We start from the raw sequence: 15,334 nt of genomic DNA on the forward strand, positions 1-15,334 counted from the left end.
AACGAACGTCTATCCTACGGCTTAGGATGCCTTTTCACACTCAAACGTGGGTCATTGTCATTGAAAACAGGTGCCATGCATCCAAGTTTTTTATTCCCGATACCATGGTCTTCATGCATATGCAAAAGAACGATTCTAAAGAGCTCAAACATAATTTTAAATCAGAAACACATGGTGCACAACCAAGCTTTCCAATGCATCTACTAACCCATTGCGGCGATGTAAGGATATCATCGAGATAACACTCGTGCTACTATCTTCTTAATTAACATACCACGAACTCTATGACATGATGTGCATACGAAAATCAGCAACAATCAGCACGCAAACCACACCATTCAAACCTCCCAGCCCCTACGTTTAGGTATTGTTTTCGTTGCATAGGTGTAGAGGTTCATTTTGTCATGTTTTGATGTATAAAAGGCGATAAATCACAAACTTTGACAAAGAGATAGGGAAAAATAAGGCTATAAACCTCACGCTTTGCCACTACCATACATCCACAAACAATCATTATATTTTTCCTTATTTTTTCAAGACGTATTTCTATTTTTTCCCTTATTTTTCCTATTTTCATGATTTATTTGGCAATAAAATATGCTATTTTCTAATTTTTCTTGTTCCAATCACTTCAGCATACTGACATTCAATTTATATTCCATATTCCCTCCATGGGAACATCTTTTGCCCACCCAAAACGAAAAAACTACCATTTTGCCAGTTAAAGACTGCATTTCGGGTTTACGGGAATTAAATAAAGCATGTAAATCATTGCAAAATCAAATTTTTTTGATACACAACAATTATTCATGATGCAATCAGTACTCACACAAATTTTCATCCAATAATAACATAATTATCATCATAAACTATAAAAAATCCTTCATTTTTCTTCATAAAAATGGTCATACCGTGTTTTTATGTAACCCGAGATGCGTTGAATGACTTCATAACCATAGAAGGAGCCTCCATTGCTCTCAATCCAATACTGTACATCAATGTTCAGCATCTCCATCAATCTCTATCATCGTTTCCTTCATTCTTCTTCCTCGGTTCCTTCTTCAAGATGGTACATATGAACAACCCATAGAGAAGAGAGAGAGGGAGGAGAGAGAAATACTAGAATCTATTCTCTTTATCCGGATAGCCATTCCTCGCATGAAGACCGGCGATAAGATCAGCCAAGAGGGAGAAGTTGCCTCCCAATCTCTGATTCATAGGTTGTTTGCAGCCTCCATGCTTGATCATGAGGAGAGAGGGCGCATTTTTTGGCACCATGCTACCGCCATATCCTCCACGCTTGCTCCACGATTTTTTGCATGAAATTTTGAGGGGGGGGGGGGGGGTTAAAATTCCAAAGGGCACCCCCCGTTTGGTCCTCTCAAATGTCCACCTCTTCAAATCTTGGGCATCTTGTGGCTCCTTTCTCGTTCGGGCTCTGATTCGAGCTCTGAAAAATCCTGCGCGTCTGGCTTGTCATCCCGCACTGACTGACAGCTCCTGACATCCTGCACAGTAGTCGGAAAAATTATCAAAAATCCACAAGTGTCGCTCGAGCGCCTTTTAAAAGCCATCTTTCACTTGGTGCTTAAAAGCGTCCTAGATGCAGCCGCCGCCTTCGATGTTAAATATTTTTCCCCTAAAATCCAGATTTTTAGGCAAATTTTAGGCACATCCCGGGCTCAAAATTCCGCTCTCATTGGCGACCACGGGATAGGGCGACTCAGCCCGTCGAATCCCACAACAGATCTGCACAAAACAACCAAAGGAAGCATCAAGCTGATACAAAATAAATATATACTAAAACACAGCACAATGCTCCTGACAAAACCAAGGCATGAAACCCACAAGGAGTAGGCCTAGCATAATCTGATAGAAGGTCCAAAGCTAGTTACTAAAAAGAACTATCAAAGAGGTCACCCTAAGTGGTGGTCTGAACTACCTACCTAACTAAGGTCCCACCTTCTACATTAAACTCAACAGGGATACTTGTCAACAGTCGTAAGCAATGATGGCAGAAGACTTTGATCTCCCACACAAAGGTTCTGTCTTCTTGCTCAATCACTTTATATCCTTTGCTCCACCAAATAAGTTTCCCCTGATGGTATCTCTGCTCCAAATATGGGTGCTCCAAATAAGGAATTAACCGCCCCATCAACCACCTTTAAGCTCTTTTGCAGGTCTCAAATCAGCCCTAGCATGGACCTGCAATGCACTTCTCCGTGTTAGAATACTTAGAAATAATAAGGTTTAATCTTATTCAAATTAACCTTATTTTTAAATTCTACTCCCTGTAGATCAGCTAGTAGAGTGGTAGACCTATTTTTTCATATCCTGACAATCTTGTAGGGGCCATCCCATCTAGGTTCCAGCTTCCCTGGAAACAGCTCCCTACGTGCATCATAGTATAGAACTAATTGCCCTTTTTTAAAGGTATACTTCTTTGCTTTAAGGTCATGCAACTGCTTCATCCGACGTTTAGCTACCTCCTAGTGTAATAAGCTCTACAATTTCAGTTCATCCAGGTGGGCTATGGTCGTGAACTGTTCAAAGAGTGAATCCTCATCTCCCAAAGAGTGGTTAATTGCAAACCGTATGGTTGGCAGCTCGATTTCGAGGGGTAACACACACTCTTCCCCATAAACTAACTTAAATGGAGTATGGCCGGTAGCTCGCTTGAACGTTGTATTGTATGCCCATACAGCCACATACAACTTCCTGTCCCAATCTCGTTTATTCTCAAAGACTATTTTAGACAAGATATCCACAAGCTGCTTATTAATACTTTTGACTTGTCCATTTGCTTGTGGATTATAGGGGATTGTTTTATTGTGCTTGATTTGCCAAGCTTCAGTCAGTAGACTTTTGATCACTTTATTCAAAAAGTGGATTCCACGGTCCGCCACTAGTTCCTTCGATGGACTGAAATGGCAGATAATCTGCTCTAAAAGGAAACTTGCAGTCTTCTTTGCATTGTCCTGCCTCGTCGCCCGTGCTTCTAACCATTTTGTGAAATAATTAGTTGCTACTATAATGTATCTCTTCTGGGTAGTAGGAGAGACGACGGGGTGATAGGACCCACAAAGTCAATGCCCCACTTCTCAAATGGAAGGATAGCCATGATAGGCGTAAGTGGGTGTTTCCTATTTTCTCTGCTGTCATGTCTTTGACAAGTATCACATCTCTTAACGTACTCAAAGGAATCTTGGAAGATGGAAGGCCACCAATATCCAGCTCTTAAAGCTTTCTGCGCCGTCAACCGTCCAGCGAAGTGCCCTCCACACGTAGAGTCATGGCACTCTTCCAAGATGAAAGGAACCTCGTCAGACATCACACATCGGCGATAGATATCATCAAGACCCTGCCGATATAGTGTTCCTGCGATCAAGGAAAACTTCAAAGCCTGTTGTTTGATTTTCCTCTTTTCAAATTTTGATAAACCAGCTCCAGTCTCTCCCGTTGATAGATAATGCGTGATAGCAACATACCAAGATGGAATAGAAGCTACATCAATTTTAAACATTTCTTTAATATCACTTCCTTCAGCCAAAGTCTCTTTCTGCTCCCCAAAATCCACAAGGCATTCCACAATACCCTGCAACCTCGATGGCTTACTCTTAATCTCATAATCGAACACCTGCAAAGTGATTAACCACTTTGCCAGATGATCAGGCGGTTGTAGCTTGTTCATAAGCAATCTAAGCCCTTCCGCCTTCGTATAGAATACTACCTTCTCATAGAGGATGTAGTGCCTGAAATTTTTAGTCGCAAAGGCCATCGCAAGGCACAACTTCTCCATGTAGGTGTAGTTAATTTCTGATATGCCCAATTTTCGACTAGCGAAAGCTATCGGATGATACCACTTTTCCTCCCAGATTTGGGCTAAATAGCACAGCTGATACTATGCATGGTGGCTGCTAAAAATATGTAAAATACCTCACCTCTTTTAGGTGCTTTTAAAATTGGCGCTTTTACTAGCTCATGTTTCACATCCTCGAAAGTTACCTTACAAGGGTCACTTCATACAAATAGACAGCTAAAGGATAATAAGTTCGTTAATGGCAACGTTCTTTCTGCCAAGGCATTTATAAACCTTTGATAGTACCCTATCGATGTGACAGAAAGCTATGTACCTCTTTCGGAGTATGTGGTGGACTCATAGCAACTATAACCTTGATCTTTTCAGGGTTAGTTGCGATTCCTACTGAACTGACCACATGGCCTAGCAATAGCCCATAAGGCACTCCAAAGACACACTTTCGTGGATTAAGAGCGATACAAAATTGTATGCAACGCTCAAAGCACTTCCTTAAGATAATCAACATCCTTTCCCTTATAGTGGCTGCCCCCAGGTCATTGATAAATACTTTCAACTTGTCTCGGGAGATGTCACCAAAGGTCTTGTCTGTTGTTCGTTACCATGATCCAGGTGCATTGCACAATCCAAAGGCCATCACATGGTACGCAAAAGTACCAAAGACAGTAATGAAAGTTGTTTTCAACTTGTCCTCTTCTGCAATTGCTATCTGGTTGTATCCTGCAAAGCAATCCATAAACGAATATATTTCCCTACCCGCTAATTGATCCAAAATCTGGTCAATAAATGGAAACGGGTAGTAATCCTTAACCGTCTGCTTATTCAGCTCTCTAAAATCTACACATAGTCGGATCTGGTTATTTTTCTTCTTTCTGATGACAACTTGTGAACATCATTCTGTATGTTGTATAGGGAAAATTAAACAAGCTTTCCGTAACTTCTGTAACTCCTTAAACAGCCCGCCCCTCAATTCAAAAGGCATATGCCTTACTTTCTGATGCACAAGACGACCGCCTTCTTTTATAGGAATAGTATGAACTACCAGGTTGGGAGGAATGCCTCTTAGCTCATCATAACTCCAAGCAAAGATGTCGCGGAATTCTTGAATCAAGGACACATAGTCCTCCCTTTCTACTAAACTGAGCATGGAACCTAATTTAATTAGCCGCGAATCATTCAGCGTGCCAAGGTCTAACTCAATCACATCTGCGTCTCTTATCCTATCTTGCGGCTCTATCGGCTCATTTAGAGTTATCTGATAAATATCCTCTATAGTGGACCCCTCTTTAGATTCATCACTAGATGATGTCTCACTAAACAGATGGATCATCTACTGTTTCTAATTCAGTAGAGGATAAAGGAGCTCTCTCACTCTGAGGAGACTCAGAGTAAGCATTGACTATTACTCGATTAGCATCTCTACCTAGAACCACTCGACTGGCAGGTATATCAACTTGGCGGTTTGTTCGTAAAATCCAAGGCCTACCTAGCAAGACTCGATAGCTAGGACGTCCTACAAATCTTATTACCCTAAAGTCCAAGAAGCATTCTACACTTGCAACTGTAACATGGACTTTAGTAACGCAACCTTTTGGTTGCCTTAAACTATCATCAACCATTCTAAGGAGGGTGGAGCTATCTTTTTGGATGCCTAGACCCAACCTCTCCATCAACTCTGAACTCATGATATTGACGGAGGACCCAGTGTCTACGATAGCATGCTCCACTAATATTCCATCCACGTATGCTGGAACCCTAGGGCAATTCTTTTCAGCATGATAGGTAGCCAACGCTCGCTTTTCTCGCCAAACCATCCTTTCTTTTGGTCTCGGGACCGGCTTTGGTGCTTCTCTTTTAGCTCTTGCCTTCTTTCGCGGCACTTCCTCATCCTTCTTAGGATCGACTTTCTTGTCACAATAGGCCTTAGAGGTTCACTTCCATGCTAGGATTCAAGACTTGCGTCCCCTTATCCCCTTGCTTAGGGTTTTCCTTGACCGGTTTTGCATTATCTTTATCACCCTCTTTAGCCTTTTGGCCTCTTGTCACGGCTCATAGGTTAGAGGTTTCAGCGCCATTGAGTACGCGTACAGCCTCAATAAGACTGAATCCATTGCCTTGTGGCAACTCCTCTATAGTGGTCTTTCCCCTTTGTAGTATTTGTCTTGGTCCATCATTTTGTTGGAGGTTATTACCTTGCGCTCTATGATTAATTGGACCTAGCTGTCTACTCCCTTGTTGGAGGGAACTAATATTAATCCAACAGGTAGCGGCTAAGTGGCCCGACTTCCCACAAATATCACGTTTAACATTTGGACAGTTTCTAGGGAAATGTTGTCCGCCACACCACTTACAGCTGAATCTTGAGGGACCACCCTCTTCAGGGCGTCGACTCTCTATCAGATTCTGCTGCTTCTTTAGGAAATTGATGTCAACAGCTATTTGCCGATATTGTTTAGAAATCATGTCAGTGTAGTGCTTCATCATATCCTTAACTTTGCCAAGGATCTATCCGTCGTTCCATTGGCCTAACAGTTTGATTGGGCATTGGTTGTTGACTCACAGGAACAATATTAAGGTTCAAAGCTTGGCCTCCAACATTTGGTGGAGCCAACAGACTAGCCATAGGCATAGTCACACTGGGAGGAGCTGGCAGCAAAGGTACATTTTGAACCATGCTTCCTCTCCCATTAGGGTTATTCATAGGCATCCCTTAACTTCCATTTATCAATGGTAAATTGCCTCCAAGTACTAGACTCGCATTAAGATTTATTCAAGAGGAGTAGGTCATTTGTAACCATGACTCTACTCCTTCTGCCTGCGTGATGGCGATGTCTATATCAGCCAAAGCCACAATGCTCAATTGTACCTGAATATTAAAAGCCAATCCATGCAAGAAGTATTGCAATTGGGCAGCCGATGGAATAGGGATGTAAGTTTGTAACTTACGAAACACTTCCTTAAGCTTCTTGGCATAGGCTTTCACATTCTCATGGGAATCTTGGCGTATTACATTCAAAACATGCAACCAGTATTTGCCACCTCTTTCAGGGGCATATTCTCCTCGGAAAGCTGCATAAAATTGGTTGATTATGGCTATGGTTCCAGTCTCTATGCTATGATACCATCCCGCAGCCCTTCCTTTTAATGTCATGTTAAAGAACATCATAAGATGTCCCTCATCTTGGATGCGGTAAATAAACATTAATCTTTGGAATTCACAAATGTGAAACTCCGCATCTTCTTCGGCTAACCCATTAAAAATGGGCAAAGGAACTCCTAAAGTTGGTAGATCCGGCGTCCCTGCAGGAATTGCAATGGGTTGTGCCATGATGACAATCGGATTGACAATAGCAATTTGGACTGATGGGATCACACCCCCACTTGAAGTGGGTTGACTTGGTGGAAGAGGGGAAGAATGTGTGCTTCCTCTTGCACCTAAAGGACTATGTGCAACAGTTGGGTTACTAAGACCATTTCCTCTTATGTGTATCAGGCTACTCCTTTGAGGAGAATAGCGACTTACAATCTCCAACCGCTGTCTAGCCCTCTCAACATGTTTTGCTTTTTGTATTTTGGCTTGACGGTCCTTGTTAGAGGACATAAACCAACTTTTTGGTCCCAAAAAACCCTCGATTCGAGAACCACCACTTGTTGGCAGCTCCCGGCAGACGCACCACTGCTGGGACCTCAAATGGGCCGGCACTGGCTATAGCACTAGCTGGACCTCATGCTCAGAACAGAGAAACACACACTCACAACCTCGCAGGCCACGAGCGTCTATCTACTGCTAAAGGACTAACTGCCCTAAAGCTTAATCTATGCGTTTATGGTTTTATAGTTTTGTAGTTTTGTAGTCCAACACTTCCCTTTCTATAAAATCCATAGAGGGAGAACCCATACACATTGGCCATAAATACCACGATAATCACATACATGGGAGGCAACCTCTCGGTAGAATCACCGCGGCTCCACTGCAACTCTCCTACATCGCACGGATTGGCCCATTGATGCACTGCTCAACATATAAAACAAACGAACAAACTCCACTCTTTCATTTCAAACGTCTGCAGGAGATACCATGTTTCCTCACCAAATAATCCCACAAGAAACGAATGTCTATCCTACGGCTTAGGATGCCTTTTCACACTCAAGTGTGGGTCATCGTCCATTGAAAACAGGTGCCATGCATCCACGTTTTTTATTCCCAATACCATGGTCGTCATGCACATGCAAAATGAACAATACTAAACTGCTCAAACATAATTTTAAATCAGAAACACGTGGTGCACAACCAGGCTTTTCAATGCATCTACTAACCCGTTGCGACGATGTAAGGATAGCACTGAGATAACACTCATGCTACTATCCTCTTAATTAACATACCACGAACTCTATGACATGATGTGCATAAGAAAATCAGCAACAATCAGCATGCAAACCACACCATTCAAACCTCCCAGCCCCCTACGTTTAGGTATTGTTTTCGTTGCATAGGTGTAGAGGTTCATTTTGTCATGTTTTGATGTATAAAAGGCGATAAATCACAAACTTTGACAAAGAGATAGGGCAAAATGAGGCTATAAACCTCACGCTTTGCCACTACCATACATCCACAAACAATCATTATATTTTTCGACGTATTTCTATTTTTTCCCTTATTTTTTCTATTTTCATGATTTATTTGGTAATAAAATATGCTATTTTCTGGTTTTTCTTATTCCAATTACTTGAGCATACTGACATTCAATTTATCTTCCATATTACCCCCATGGGAACATCTTTTGCTCACCCAAAACGAAAAAACTACCATTTTGCAAGTTAAAGATTGCATTTCAGGTTTACGGGAATTAAATAAAGCATGTAAATCATTGCAAAATCAAAATTTTTTGATACACAACAATTACTCATGATGCAATCAATACTCACACAAAATTTCATCCAATAATAACATAATTATCATCATAAACTATAAAAAATCCTTCATTTTTCTTTATAAAAATGGTCATACCATGTTTTTACGTAACCCGAGATGCCTTGAATGACTTCATAACCAGCAGACGGAGCCTCCATTGCTCTCAATCCAATGCTGTACATAAATCTTCAGCATCTCCATCAATCTCCATCACTGTTTCCTTCATTCTCCTTCCCTGGCTCCTTCTTCAAGATGGTATACATGAACAGCCTATAGAGAACAAAGAGAGGGAGGAGAGAGAAAGACTAGAATCTGTTCTCTTTATCCAGACAGCCATTCCTCGCATGAAGACTGGCGATAAGATCAGCCAAGAGGGAGAAGCCCCCCAATCTCTGATTCATATGTTGTTTGCAGCCTCCATGCTTGATCATGAGGAGAGAGGGCGCATTTTTTGGTGCCATACTGTCACCATATCCTCCACGCTTGCTCCACGATTTTTTGCATGAAATTTTGGGGGGGGGGGGGGGGTGGGGGGGTTTAAATTCCAAAGGGCACCCCCCCTTTGGTCCTCTCAAATGTCCACCTCTTTAAATCTTGGCCATCTTGTGGCTCCTTTCTCTCCGATTCGAGCTCTGAAAAATGTTGTGCGTTCGGCTTGTCATCCTGCACTGACTGGCAGCTCCTAACATCCCACACGGCAGTCGGAAAAATTATCAAAAATCCATAAGTGTCGCTCGGGTGCCTTTTAAAAGCCGTCTTTCACTTGGTGCTTAAAATCGTCCTAGCTGCAGCCGCTGCCTTCGATGTTAAATATTTTTCCCCTAAAATCCAGATTTTTTGGCAAATTTTAGGCACATCCCGGGCTCAAAATTCCACTCTCAAGAGATCTGTTTGAAGTACCTACTTCATTGCCTTCTAAGAGAGCAGTGGATCACCCCAATGATTTGGAGCCCAACTCAAAGACAATCAATAAGCCACCTTACAAATTATCAAAGTGTGAACGAGAGGAAGTAGCCAAGCAAATCAAGGAACTTCTTGAAATGGGATTCATTGAGCCAAGTTCTTCACCTTATGCATCCCCAGTCCTGTTAGTCAAAAAGAAAGATGGATCTTTCAGAATGTGCATTGACTATAGGGATCTCAATAAGATCATAGTGAAGAACAGGTATCCTATACCTAGGATTGATGATTTGCTTGATGAGCTTAAGGGGGCTCGATTTTTTACGAAGATTGATTTGAGGTCAGGGTATCATCAGATTCTTATGCGAGACGGTGATGAATTCAAGACTGCTTTCAGGGCTGATCATGGGCTCTATCATTTCTTAGTGATGCCATTTGGGCTTACAACCAGCTACCTTCCAAAGCCTGATGAATAAGATTTTACAGCCTTTCCTCTTTCAGTTGTCTTGGTGTTCTTTGACGACATCTTGATCTATAGCAAGACTTTACAGCATCACTTGGCACATATGAGGAGGGCTTTGATGTATTGAGACATCATAGGTTTTTTGCTAAGGAGAAGAAGTGTTCTTTCATGCAGACTGAAGTGGAATACTTGGGGCATATTGTCAGTGAAAAAGGAATACAGGCTGATACCAAGAAGGTGCAATGCATAAGAGATTGGCCAATGCCTACTACTACTACTACCTCTCTTAGAGGATTCCTTGGTCTATCTTCATTCTATCGCCGATTTATTAAGCATTGTGCGGCAATTGCAGCTCCTTTGATTGACAGGTTGAAGAAGGAGGCTTTCTTTTGGGATGTTCTTGCAGATAGCAGCTTCAACTAGTTAAAGGAACTCCTTACCTTTGCTCCTATCTTAATATGCCTGGATTTCTCCAAAGAATTTACTATACAGTGTGATGCTAGTGGCCGTGGCATTGGGGATGTTTTGCTTTAGGAGCATGGAGTAATTGCATTTGAGAGCCGTAAGCTTACAGATAAAGAAATGGCCATGAATGTTTATGACGAGGAGATGTTGGCTATCTTGCATGCAATCAAGAAGTGGCACCATTACTTATATGGCAGCTGATTCAAAGTACATAGTGATCACAGGGTACTTAAGTATTTCCTTACTCAGTTGAATCTTACTCCAAAGCAACGTCATTGGGTAGCTACATTACAGAATTATGATTTTGACATCACTCATATAAGGGGCAAAGATAACATAGTGGCTGATTCTCTTTCTCGTATGTGGGTGTGCAAAATTTCAGCTATGATAGAATTACATAATGACTGGATTAAAGAATTACAGGAGGCCTATCTTCTAGATGAGGAATTCAGCCAAATCTTTCAAAAATTACAGCAAGGTCTTATGGAAGAAAACTCGCATTACCAGCTTAAAAATGGTCTTATTTGGTTGAAAGGCAAGATTTTTATTCCCTCTACTTCTTCTTTTAAGTGGAAAATTATGGAGGAGTTACATTCTTCGCCTCTAGCTGGACATTTAGCAGTTTTCAAGACCTATGATAGGACCAGTAAAAGCTTTTATTGGAAAGGACTCTGGAAAGATGTCAAGGACTTTGTTATGAAGTGTATGCCTTGTCAGCAAACTAAGGACAACATCCATAAGCCAGGAGGCTTGTTACAACCATTGCGTAAATGGACTCATATTACTATGGATTTCATTACTGGCTTACCTACTACCAAGAAGGGATGGAATAGTATTTATGTGGTGGTAGACAGACTCACCAAGGCAGCCCATTTTATTCCAACCAAGATTCAGTTTACTGCTTCTCAAGTGGCCAGCCACTTTATGGAGCAAATTTTTAGACTACATGGATTACCGCAGGTGATTGTCTATGATAGAGACTCAAAGTTTATGAGTAACTTTTGGCAGGCTGTATTTACATCTATGGGCACTAAATTGGCTCCATCTACGGCTATCATTCTCAAACTGATGGACAGACAAAGAGAGTTAATAAATGGTTGGAGACTTATCTTTGCCATTTTTGCTATGATGTCCAAACCTTATGGGATTCTTGGTTACACTTGGATGAGTTTGCTTATAACAATCCTACTCATGCGAGCATTGGAGTTTCACTCTTTGAGCCTTTGTATGGTTACAAGGTGCCCTTACCCACAATCATCTTTAATGAAAAGATCAATTCTCATGGGAAGAAAGAGTTGGAAAGAATGCAGACCCTTCTTCAGCAATGTAAGGTGAATTTAAGGAAGGCTCAAGATCAAATGAAGATGTATGCTGATGAGAAGAAGAGGCTCTTAGAGTTCCAAGAAGGAGAGCTGGTTTTGTTGAAGGTGCCCAAATCCAAGTACTCTACATTAAAAGATGGATCTAGTAATAAGCTTGCCCACAGGTTTTATGGTCCTAGCTCCATATGCTTCTGAAGTATTCCAAATCATGTATATAGCTGGGGCTTACTTCCGTTCTTCAATTTGAGCTCATGTAGTTAGTCATACTTCATTCATTTCCCATTTGTAAAGTTGTAAAAACAGAGTAGTACTCTGTTCTATCCATCATTTTCTAGTTGTTTTCAGGTTTGTTTTTGAGGACAAAAACTTTTGGGAAGGGATGGATTGTAAGAAGCTGGGAATAACAAATTAGTGTAAATAACATTGATATTATGCCATGTCACACTAACATTGGTATAAAAGGGGAGGAGATGTAATTTTTCACATCTTTTTGACGCATTAATACAATTACAGTCTTTCTCTCCCATCTTGCTCACAGCTTCTATGGCTTCTCCCTCTTTTCTGTTTTTCTATCTCTAAATCGAGTCTTTATCTCTCTCCATCACTCTTCTTCTCTCTTTTCCTGTAGTCTTTCTCTCTCTTCTGCAATCTTCTCTCTTCTCTTTCTCTCTCCCTAGTTCTCTCTCTTTGACAGACACCAAGAATCCAACGCAAGTCTCGGTTTGTCAATCAGAGGTTGTTTCACTCCCCATTCAATCCCGACAACGTTCGGCATTCTAAAGCAGCTCTATCGGATCGGGAAGCAGTAAAGTGCATGGGAGAGGCCAGGAGTTCGAGGCCACGAAGCTACCTTTCCAGTCGAATTGCAAATTGGAGTTCGTTTAGGCCCTCAAAACCGAAATATCCACTTGCAGGATAGTGTGAACACAAAATGATGAACTGATTATTTTAATATTTTAAACCTTAGGCTTAATAAAAGCCTTGAAACTAATGCAAAAATTGTCGAACAAAGGAAAGCATCAATGCACCTCCTCATTTTAGCTCGATGCCTCTTCGATTCGAACTCATTTGGAGAGAGAGGGAGATTCTCGATCAGGGCAAGGATATGAACAGGATGGCTACAAGCTTTCCCATTTTAATGGAGGATTTAAAAAGTACATTTTTTAATCTTTCTCTCTCTTCCCTCTATTTCCCCTTAAGGGGCAGTTCATGCCCATGAAGAAAAAGAGAACCGATTGAAGGATACTTGTTCGGCATGGTACCGGATCACTCCCAGACCGATGGAGGGCTAGAGTTACCTCTTTGGAGGTGGGTTGAGCCTTGAATGAGGGCTGATCTGCAGTCCCGCATGAGATTTTAAAATCTGCAAACAAGGAAAAAAACCGGTAATTCTATTTTACAAAGGAAAATTGCTTGTTTTTATATTTGATTGAGCCAATGTTGTTCTTATGGAGTGAAAATTGGTAGACATGCTATTTACTATTTGTTCTATGCTTGCATGACAAAAAGATCAGAAAACATAAAGTCAAAATGCTGAAAATAATTTTTAGAAACCCGTAAAACACGATTTTTATGAGGAAAATGGGATTTTTAGTGTTTTCGGGTGGGATGAACCAATACACATGGGATAAAATGCTAATAAAATCTACATTTCTGTTGTTCTAAGAATCAAGAGCCACAAATTTGAAAATATATCAAATTTTTATTGGAAAAATAGAGGAAAACAGATAAAAATGGAGGAAAATAAGAGAAAAAATAGGAATATGCCTTAGAAAAATAGGAAAAAAATATAATAAGTGATTGCGGATCTATGGTAGGGCAAAGCATGAGGTTTGGCCTTAGTTTTCTCTATTTTTTTGTCACAGTGTGTGATTTATTGCTTTTTATACACTAAACCATGACAAAACAACCTCTATACAACTATGCAACGAAGCAAAACTTAAACCGTGAGGGGGAGTAGGATTTTGTGCAATAGTTTGAGGGCTGAAATAATACAAATTCTGATTGTTTTTTCTATGCATAGAATTCGGGAAATGGCCTATTTGGAAATTAGGGATCTAGTAGTACAAGGTTTGCCTTGGTGCTAAATTCTTGCAAGGAAGCATATATGTATTAGTTGGAATTCATGGAAAGATTGTTTGCGTACTAGCAAATAGGTTGATTTCGAAACATAACTGTTTGTGCACGATGAGACATCCACTATTGCATTGATAATATATGTGGTATCAACTCCTAGAAATACATAGCAATTGTTTGAATTATAGTTGACCCACGCTTAAGAGGGTGAGATTCCCCTTGCCGTAGGTTAGCCGTTCGTTTCTTGGGGGAGATTATTAGTGAGGAAACATGGTATCTCCTAGATCTTGCTAACAAAGAGAGGAGTCTTGTACAAATGTGTTTATATGTAAAAGTAGCTCATCGAAGGGCCAATCCCCAAGATGTAGGAGAGCTGCAGTGAGGCCACAGCAATCAGCCAATGGGCTGCCTCCTTCGTTTGTGATACATGGAACTTATTGCCAATATGTGTGGAATATCCCTTTGAGGGGTTTTGGGAAATGTGCCATTGGACTCTTATTCAACTACAAACGAAATATTAGATGTATATAGTATGCATTTAGCTATTTACAGACGCTCCTGGACTGCGAGGTTGGGTGGTGGTGGAGGTGTCTAATGTATGCATGAGGTTTGACTAGTGCCATAGCCAATGTTGGCCCATTTTTGGTCCCATCAATGGTGCGTCTGCCGGGAGCTGTCTATAAGTGGCAGTCTCCAAATCTAGGTTGTAAATGGACCTAAGTTTATAATTTCCATTAGAAGTGTGCTAAGCTAATCATAAAATGGGGTTTGTTCAATGGACTCATGCTCTACATAACTAACTAGCAAGTGGTTATGCTATACCCGTAGTGCCATGGGAAAAACTCGGCATACAATGGAGTACAATTATGGATGAAACATCCCATGTGGTGGGGAATCATGCCAAAAATTTAGGTATCATAAGGATGTTAGAAGCCCTAGCTCTAAAGGGAAAGCCGTTGCTTAAAAGGCATGGTCCCCAGGTCCTACGTGCTAAGGAAAAATTTGCTTTTGATGAGGGGCAGAAGCTCCTAGATAAAGCCATCATCAAATTGCCTAGGAAGGGGCAAGATATGGAAGATCCTCTAAGAAAGGATTAGAATGACATGCTAGGAGCTATATGCCTCCCTAAACCACTTTATGAGTTGGCAGAAAGGGAAGTTCATGGAGGCAATGACCTTTCAACACCAATAAAGGTGAAAGTGGACGAAATTAAAGACCCTAATACATTGGTACTAGGCCAAGAGGAATACGAGGATTTTAATGGCCTAGTGCTAATCCTGAAGGAAATGACTAAATGCCCTCCTCCTTATAGGGATCTCCCAGTGTTTCATGGGTTGGTTAATGAGGATTCGATGGTGCATTTACGAGAATACGGCCTA

The sequence above is a fragment of the Lygodium microphyllum genome, chromosome 30, assembly GCF_053477565.2.
Source record: "Lygodium microphyllum isolate KBCC chromosome 30, Lygodium_microphyllum_v1.1.10, whole genome shotgun sequence".
In the NCBI taxonomy this organism is placed as follows: domain Eukaryota; kingdom Viridiplantae; phylum Streptophyta; class Polypodiopsida; order Schizaeales; family Lygodiaceae; genus Lygodium; species Lygodium microphyllum.